We start from the raw sequence: 10,621 nt of genomic DNA, 5'->3' as shown, positions 1-10,621 counted from the left end.
GAGTGTGGTAGGAGTATTGACAGTTGCAGAAGAATTTGTTTTAGACAACAGGGTAGTGCTACTGTTAGAAGAAAAAGAATTTTTCTTTTGATATGAAAATAGAGATGAACGCATTTGCTCATGGTGAGTATCCAATGCATATGCCAATTGCATAGCATGATGAAAGGATTTAGGCCATTGAAGCTGAATTGCTCCTCTAAGGTCAGGTTGAAGGCCCGAAATGAAGAAACTCATCAACACATCATCACTAAATCCTAGAACCTGATTCAGTAAAGATTCAAAGTCTCGGATATAGTCCATCAAAGTACCTGATTGGGAGAGTTTGGATATGGATCCTTTGAGATCCACAAAAGCTGAAGCTCCAAACCTTTGTCACAAGGCACCGGCAAAGGCTTCCCATTGAGAAATCAACCCAGTAGTAAACATCCATTGAAACCAAGGTGATGCTTGCCCTTCCATTTTCATACCCTCAAGTTGAACCTTCATGCATGGTGGAACATTGTGCATTTGGAAGAACATTTCAGCCTTGAAAATCCAGTTATTAGGGTCTGAACCCATAAAGGAAGGGATGTCAACCTTGATGGATGTCAAAACTCTTTGCTCTGGTGTTTCTGAGAAACGAAAAGGAGGAACGTTTGAATCAACATTGGAACTCTGATTCTTTGAACTCGGTGGTGTAGAACTATGGGTCTGCAACATGAATTCTCGGAGTCGAGCATCCAAGCCAAGAACTGATTCTGTAAGCTGATCAAGTTTCTGAGTGAGATCAGATCGAGTGGTGTTGATTTCCAATTTGAATTCGATCCTCAATTCATCTGCAACTTCCTGAATTCTCATGGTAACTCAATAGAAAGCACCAGATGATACGAAATGTATCGAGAGAAGGAGAAAGAAAGGGGAACTAAAAGGAAACTTCAAGTATATTCATCAGATGACTCATTCATTTACATTGCCTGTTATTTATATGAATTGATTTACACACATTATATTATGTTACACGTATTTATCTTACAATCAACCGTCTATCCCACGTGTCAGCTTATAACCAACCCACCGCTTACTAACTTCCTCTGTCTGCTTGTGATTCACACGTATAGTCTTTCATCCAAATTGGATGTTCCTTTCTTCTAACTGGTCTGTTGGGTTTGCTGTTGTCTGTACTTGGGCTTTCCTTGACTGGATTTAGGTCTTTATTCACTGGGCCTGTAACACATAACACATGTTTATTTAGTAGAATTCTCCTTATGGATTTAAACAAATCATTCATTTGCATGCCTTTGAGATTAACAAATTTAATTTGAAATGTATAGTCAAAACTAGTAGTGTTGCTCCTTCTATGACACATTATAAGTGAATCATGGTGATAGAACAATCAACCTCTCTGTGCGACTTCATGGGAAAAAACTCATTTCAGTCATAGTCTCCATCTCATTAAATCCTTCAAGGAGTCTCTCCTATTTTTTGTAATATTATGTCACCTTACGTTGCTTCCCTATTTAACACAAGTTTTGAATATACATAAAAATACACACTAAACAAGTAGGCAAAGTCACATGCTAGAAAAAAACAAAACCACCTTAGGAAGCTTGATTAAGAAAGCCACGCATGATACATGTAAGAAATAAAACATGTTGAAGATGAATTGAAGTCTTGGGTAACACACAACAAAATGGGAACTAGTTCAGAAGCTAAACTGAAGCACTATCACACGTGTGCAATTAAACTGAAACATATTGAAGACGTGTTTTGATGCTAGATTCTTCAACTAAACTTATTTTTTAAGCATTCCTAAAGTTAAATAGTAACCAGCAAAATCAAACAATTTCCAATCAACAACCTTTTAAAAATTAAAAAATTTAAAATTTAAACATTATGTGAATAAGTAATTGCACATACTTTTTGATGAGTCTCCAATTTATTATGTATTAAGAGTTAATATGAGTATGAAATTGATTTAAAGAAAAATTGGAGAGCTCAAATGGATTTGTTTTGGATTTCTGAATCATATAATTAATTGAAGATCTTATTGAAGATTCTCTTGAACATTTTTAAGGAAATATTTTCCTTTAAATATAAAAGGGAAGATTTTAAGGATTCGATTAAGATATGTTTGGAGATTATAGTGAAGATTCCATTGAAGATATTATGAAAAATTAAAAAATATGGTTTCATCACTATAAAAAGGTTAGCATATTCAAAAAGAGATGAGCTTTTGATAATTGAGAAGGGAGAATCCCACTTTGGTGATAGAAGCGCGTCTTTCATGCTTTGGAGCATTGGGAGCTGGTTAATTTCAAGAACAAGCTGGAAGTTTTGAGGATTAACGCCATCACACTAATGGAGTTTGGGTAACCTTTATTGCTTTCTCTTCTCTTTGATTTCGCTATGCTAGGCTAGAATTTTATGTTGTTAGGGGAAGATGGAACCCAACTGACTCTTTGTGTTATGAATTAAATTGTCTCTAAATTCTTCTCTTTTTATATTTGAATGAATTTGTCTTTTCTTAACACTTTCTATAAGTTTTCTCCTTGTAGAATAATTTAGGGGAATTGTATGACAATAGGGATGTTGGTGCATGAACCCTGATTTGATAAATTAATCATAATCCTTGTGATCTAGGAATAGACATAGGACAATTGTGCAATCTTTGAAATCTTGATCTTAATGCATGTTTCCTTGAGGAACAACTGGAGAACTAGGATTCTTTCAAGATCACATAGAATTAGGGTAACAAGGGATTGAGCCTTAATTAATCTAGGAAGAATTGATTGGATTATATTAAGAGCAATTTCTTGACTGTTTAATTCATAGCATAAAGAGAAAATTGGGGGAAGTCGAAACCCTAACTACATTTTTCTTAATTGTCAAAACACTATTTTTAATTGCTTGCATTTTAAATTCTGAATTCTTATGGTTTTGATCAATCTTAGTTTTAAATTCAAAGTTTCTCATAATTTTTTGTCCAAATAAAGTGTGAATAGTGAATTAGTTCTTGAACTTTAATCCTAGTGGGAATGATCTCGTACTTATGTATACTTTTTTACTTTTATGACCGGTGCATTTGCCGAAGTCACAACAAAGTTTTCGCGCCTGTGACACCCTCCCCCTGTATGCATCCAAGGGAAGTGTCTGCTAAATCTTATTAGAGTCACAACGTTACGTATTGAAATCTGAAAATGCACTTTTAAGTCACAATTAAAAGCTTGTATTGCAATCGGGTTTCATAGGGAAAATAGTGAAGAGTTTCATAAACTGTTGATGATGAAACAGTGAATTTTTCCATGTAAAACAGTCTGTCTTGCAAAAATCATTTCAAATTGAACTTACAAGATTTCAAAACTTTTCTTTGACACGAAGAAAGTAGACACCTGGGGCTTCACGTACATATAAAATATAGTCCATTCGGAGTTTTGCAGCCCCAGAAACAAAACTCGCAAGATACTTGTTAAATCAGTGCAAAAATCGGAATTTTAGAGCTTGCTGTATTTATTTTAAAAACTTCATACTAAAGGCCAATTGAACTCAGATTGTGGCTAATAAAATCCCACCATACAGAATTGGATTATCCTTAACAATTAATCCTCATTATTTTACCTACTTATAGCCAATTAAATCATGCTTTACATTCGGAAAAGTTGATAGATTTAAGAACAGAAATTCGTTAATTTAACCATAAAGCACGAGTTTATATAAGTTCCAGAAACATCACATAAAAATTAATGCTACAACATATTTCAAGACATAACCCGAATTATAACATGCCAATCTCCAAAATACTACATCAAGGTCGAATATTCAGTACACAACCAACAGGAACAACGAACAAACAACATGGTTTCCAAACAGCAGAACTTAAACAGAATATTTCCAAGACAAATAATTCATCATATACTTCTTCGTCTTCCTGCAATTTTATAAAAATTGAGCCCCAAGAGGGGTGAGAAAAATCCCAGTAGTGTGGCAGAAAATCCAGCAATGCAACAATGTTAACTTAGATACAGAATTTCTAAAATTGTCACATCATCAAATAGTTCCCGAACAGATGCCAAATGCAACAGAATGCGTATATAACGCCAGAATATTGTATGTTCATAGCACTAACGTGCACATACTAACTAACTAAACTCAATGGAGATTCCATTTGGCCCTAACAGAGGGGAATTCCAATTGAGGCCTATGCGAACTGAGCCACGGTTCCTTCTCCCTGGTACCTGAGGGATGCCTATATGATGCATGCTCAAACAGATGCTTACTTTCATCAAATATTTCGGTTTTCAAAATTGCATGTATAATGATGCATGAGATGCTATGTTTTGCTTCACACACACATGACCAAATGCAGAATTTTATGATGTTCATGAGCATGACTAAATATCAGGATCAGAAAATCATAGTTCACCTGGCTATGATACCAAAAATCCGAAGCAAGATGTGTCTCCCAAAACAGAATTTCCAATAATTCATAGCCCAAGTCAATTTACCACTACTTTCCAACAGAATCCGATTAAGACACATGAGCAACAAATCAAAAATTCATGAACTAAATTAACAGTCACAAAGGGTAATCCACCGAACACTTACATGGAGGCTTTAACCTTTTTAATCAAACATCACCAATTCAGCCCACTCTTTTAGAGGCTTGCACACCTAAACAATAAGGTACCAAGATCAGAATTTTCATCTATTTTTCCAATAAAATACATGTACTTTTCATTCTTCCTAATCCTTGGATTTACTCAAATTTCATGGTTTTGACACTAATGAATTTTCTGCCTTGGGATCAATTTAACCATTGTCATCCAGTGACAAAATCCAATGTTTCCTATACATGTCAGTTCGGGTTTCTAGACCATCACTTAAGGTTTCCATTCTCCATTAACAAGACACTACCAACTCGACTTAGGCATGAGCTAATAGGTTATTTAACATGTTGTCTACATGAGTTATAAACACCTGCAAGGCTTGGTTCAAAACGGATTTCATGGTTCTTATACTAATTTAATTTTTCTGACATAGGGTTTAGTTTACCAATAGTTAGCAAATGACATAACCATGATTTTCCATGCAAGTGGGTTCGGTTCTTTAGCCATTAACAAGGTGCCTATAATATTTCATTTACATAACATATTCTACAAGACTTAGGAGGGAGATAATGAGGCTTTATCATACTGTCTACGTAGGTTATGAACACATGCAAAGCTTGACAAAACACTAGTCCAAGGGATAGTCCATCAAATGATAAAGGGCTATTTTCCAAGCTAAAAAATTTGACTTGTGCTTGCATGCACCAAGAGGTCATGTAGTTCTCCAACAAAATAGAATGCAAAGAAGAGGAATAACAAAAACATCTTCTCTTTGAATACACTTAAAGGCCGAATCAATGAGGGGAAATAAAAGAGCATGGTTTCAAATTTATACCTCTTATATGTACCCAACCTGCTCCCAAATTGGTCCATGAGCATCAACCAAAAGAGGGGAAGCACCCTCACATTCCCACTATCCAAGGAATTAAAACAGAAAGCAACATAAGGAACAACTCACTCATACTCTCATGCGCCGAAATCAGAAAACAAATAAAGTAGGAAATGCTCACTTGTTCTTGCATGTAATGGAAGATAGGTCAAAACTTAAGGATAATGGTCTTCCTTGTAAGAAATCGAGTTTTTCAGCTGCATGCAAGGGAAGGACTCTATCAAAACCTAATTGAGCATGAGGAAACAAGGAAGCGAAGAAAACGCATTACCTCCCTGGGCGGTGGAGGTTCGGCCGAACAAGGGAGGAAAGGAAGAGTATACTTAGGTTCTTGAGTTCTTCCCTTAGAGCCTTGTAACATGAGCATGAGAAGAGAAGTAAATTAAAGGAGCATGCAAGCTTGCTGCTCACTGTACGGTCGAACAAGGAGAAAAATAATAGGAGATAAATTTTGGTGTTTGGGGTGCTCTTCTTTGGAGCTTGCGACCTTGTGGAAGGTATGAGAGGGAAAAGAATTGCAACTTGTGCTTGTGTGTTCTTCTTTGGGGTGGAGGTTGATGAAGGAAGATAAAGGTTGATTTTTCTTCTGAATTCTGAGTTGGGGGAGTAAAAGTCAGCTTGGTTCTCCCTTAGTATGCACAAGGAAGAGGGGGAGATAAGATGAGGCTGACTTAAACTTTGCGCAATAAGACAAGCAATCAGCTTGCTTTTTCACTTCCCTATGCGCATGTAACACCCTCTCTTGTAGGCCTCCAAGAGAGTTGTTTGCTAAGCGGAATTAGAGTTCTTTAATAGTATTTTAGAGACTGAAAATTTTTTCGCTTTTACATTGCCAATTGAAACTAAAGAGGGGATCTGGTTAATTACAAAAATCAGAGTACACAAAATTTCTTAAACTTATTAAAAATATAAATTTCCTGATAGACCTTGCTGTCTTTAAAAATTCGTATAAAATCCAGTTCAACGATTCAAAAATATATTCTTTGTAATCTGGAAACTAGACATCTGGGGCTTCACGTTCATATAAAATAATAGTGATTTGGAGTTTGTTTCCCCCTCGAAACATAACTCGCAAAATAAGAGAGAAAATAGTGGAAATATCCCAAATGTCCTGGCTGGTAAAATTCATGACAAATCGATCTTTCAGAATTTCTTTGCAAGGTTTATATATAATGAAACTAGACACCTTGGGCTACGCGTGCATATAAATTATAAGAAAATCGGAGGTCCGTAGCCCCAGTACGACAACTTACAAAGTGCTCGCAAAGACTTTTCAAAACTCAGCATTAAGATAACATGTCAAAATCCTTTTCGCAAACGTTTCAACATCTGTTTCCAAAATACTTGCTGGTCATAAAATCGTAATGCAATAATAAAATCATAGTTCACAGTAATACAAGCTTCTCAATTTCATACAGTCATCCATAAAATATCACATCAATAGCAGCATGCCCAAACAGTAGAAGCCAACAGAAAATATCCAAGTCCTCAAAAGCTTTTGCGTCCTCCTGCCATTTTGTAAAAATAGCAGCCCCAAAGGGGTGAGAGAAAATCCCAGTAGTGTGGCAACAAAACCATAATGCAACAATATTAACTAGGCACAAAATCATAAATAGTCACTTCAAACATTTAATCCTTTTCATCATATATCATAACGCGTATATAACGCCATTTTTCCTTTACGCTCATAGCACCGTCGTGCGCGTAGCATCACAGTGGGTATTCCTAATGGCTCCCATGAAGGTGAATCCCACTGTGGAACCTATGCGGACTGAAGCCAAGTGTCCCCTCCTGGTACCAGGCATGCCTATATGATGCATGCTCAGTCACATGTCCTCAATACAAATATATATATATTCAAGATGTCATGAATCAAGTATACATGCCATGTTATGCAATCGCACCCAACAGAAAAATGTATTATGATGTAAAATGCATGCATATATCATATCATCCTTTCATATTCTTACCATTGGCTCATCATCATCGTAACATACATAGAACAAATGTGAGCAACACATCACAATTCCATACACTAGCCAATAGTCACAGAAGGTAATACCGCCTACACATACCTCGTACGTCGAAATTTAAGTTACCAACAAACAGTGATATAGTCCAACTTCTCAAGGATTTTTCGTACCTAATTTACAGTATAATCAATCAGTGTACATTCAATTTATTCATCAAATTCCCAAGCTTAAAAATTCCTATAGCATTCGGCCCTAAGGTTCTTTTTCTAAAAATTATTTTTAACTCTAAATTAACCTTTGCTCATTTTAAACAGTAGGGAATTCTTTTAATAATTCCTCTAAGGCAGAACCGGTTTTCATGTTTCTCTTACAGAAGATTTCTAACTTTAATTGCATAAAATACAGTAGCGTGTTTCAGTAAAAACGGTGAACGTTTTTTTTTATGTAAAACAGTGAGCAAATAGAAACCATTTTTCCAATAAAACAGTGGACGTTTTCTAATAAAACAGTGGACCTCTTTCTAATAAAATAGTGGACATTTTTCTAATAAAGTAGTGAGTGTTTTTCACACACCTATACTCCATACAGTGCGCTGAAGACAGTGAGTTGTGCTACCAAATTTTCCAGCAAACAGTGAGCATAAAAACCATTCTTCAGCAACGTTTTCAAGAAAAATAAAAGAAACATGCTGTCCAGAATTTTTACAGCGAAACAGTGAGGGATTTTAAGCAAAACAGTGTGCATTTCTTCAGCAAAACAGTGACAACTTTATAATAAAACAGTGAGCAAAAGATCCTTGTACGACAACATCTTCTCACAAAATAAATATACTTGTGGTCTAATTCATTTCATCGCAAAACAGTGAGCAGAACAAAAGTATACAACAACCTTTTCTCAAGAATATAAATTATTTTAAGACTTACTAACCCTACTTGATGCGATGTAAGAGGGGATAAGGTGTTGTCCACATACTTAGCTTCATAAAAAGTCTAGGTACATATATATATATATATATATAACATGTAAACAGTACCACTTATTAATTTGTATGATCATTCTTAGGTTTATATCTAGAGCTTTTTGAGTTAAGTTCAAGGTACAACAAGGTGAACTAAACATAAAAATAACCAGCCCTCCATTGATGCTCTAAAACCGAAGACAAAGCTACCCAAAAGAATAGAAGATCACTTACGGTTTCTTGTTCACCACCAAGGGTTCGACTTGTAAAAGAAAATAGAAGGAGCTTCCACTTCCTACTGCTCCAGCGTCCACCTAGCAACGCTCAAAGGAAGGATAGGCTTCACCAAAATAAGGTCCACGCATGCAACAAAGAATAGTCTCATGAGAGTCTTGTGTGAGACGAAGGAAATGAGAGGAAAAGTTAACCCCTTACTTAGGAGCTTTCAACCAGAAGAGGAAAGGAATAGGATGAGTTCTATCATTGCTCCTCCTTCAAGGGCTTACGGTTTCAAGAAGAAAAGGAAAGGAGAACTAGATGATAGCTACACTTCTTCTCTTGAAGGCATAAGGTCACGGTTTTGGTAGGTTGAGGGATTGGGACACTTTGTTTTTGTTTAGCGTTTTGGAGGATGGTGCTAAGCCATCAGAAAATTTACTGAAGACTCTCCTCACATGGGGCGTACAAATGAGACAAGGTGAGATGTTTTTGGTCCAATAACATTACATGCAAGGCTGACCTTCCTTCAGCCATTGGTTGCATAAGATAAAGTGAGGTTTCAAAGTTAGTCTAACAAGCAACATGGTTGCTTTTGCAAAGGCTATGCGTAAGGGAGAGGATGTAAGAGAGTGTGCAGCCTTGTGTCATAACAATGACACTTTGATCAGAATTTTCTGATCAAAACGATACCCAATGCGCACAAGGTGGAAGGATATACAGTGGATAACGCTTTGTGGCCATTTTAGTGAAATAAGGCTGAAAAGTAAAGGAGATTTCAGCAAGCAACGTCAGCCCTTTATGCTTCTTCCAAGCGCATGTGAGGAGAGATGAAATGTTTGCCTTGTGACTTTTAAAAGGGAACTTGATCAGAATTTTCGGATGCATTTTGTCTATTCTAGCGCACATAGATGGGGAGTAAGGATAGTATTTTGCCAAAAATGGACAGCTACCAATCAAAGGCTGACTAGATGGATTACTAAGGATATTGATGAGATAAAAGGTGCATGGAATTGGGCTGCGCATGGATTTTTTTCTAATACCCTAAGGCTGCTGCCCCTTTAACATTTAGAAGCTAAAAATACAGCCCATAATGACACTCAATAAGACATTAACCCAATAACATTTTCGATCCAAGTGTGTCCTTAAGTAACATCATATTTTCTTTTATTTTCTACGACACAATTATGCATTCCTATACTTTATAATTAATGTTTCTTATGCCTAAAATAAATCCTCACTTAATACTATAATTCAATAATTCCCTAATCTTAGTTTTAATCCTATACTAGTTCTCAATAAATTCGAAAGCCAACAAACAATACATATATATATATATATATATATATATATATATATATATATATCAAATTTCATTTTCCACACGTGCATTCTTATTCTTAAGGTATTTTGTGTATTTTCCTAATTACGTGGGTAAAAAAAATCATTTAAAATTTTACGCTTCTTTTAAAAAACCAGGTAGATTCAAAAGGATAAAAAGAATTCATTCCAAATATTTGAATACATATCTAAATAGAACTTGGTTTTCAAAGATAAAAAAACAAAGAGATGTATAAATGAAATTAAAAACTAAAAGTTATTAAATGAATACATATCTAAAATAAAAGGGTTGCTGCTAGCTACTTACCCTTTTAGATTAAGGACAATATTATACTATGGGGTTTTAACTTATTAAGGCAGACCCTTAAAACTCTCACAGGTACACAGGATAAATGGCTTGCTGGGAGTGTCATTTTCTGATTATAAAATACATGGTTTTTAGAAGCAGAAATGAGAACTGGTCTTCTAGTACTTTGTTTAAAATACATTGCTCTCACACGTTCTGAAAAACAACCTAAAAAAAAGACATATCCATGCATCAAAAGAAGTAAATGCCTCGGAGTTCTCGTGTCGAAAAACTTAAGATACTTTGTGATTTTTAGCTAAGTATGATTTAAAAGAACTAAATAATATGCCTTTACTTTTACCAAAAGGAAGAAAA

Source organism: Gastrolobium bilobum, unplaced genomic scaffold, assembly GCF_033153095.1.
Source record: "Gastrolobium bilobum isolate Gb01-03AN ecotype WA unplaced genomic scaffold, APGP_CSIRO_Gbil_v1 utg15969, whole genome shotgun sequence".
Taxonomy (NCBI): domain Eukaryota; kingdom Viridiplantae; phylum Streptophyta; class Magnoliopsida; order Fabales; family Fabaceae; genus Gastrolobium; species Gastrolobium bilobum.
The sequence above is the reverse complement of the archived record's forward strand: the minus strand, read 5'-3'. Positions refer to the sequence as shown.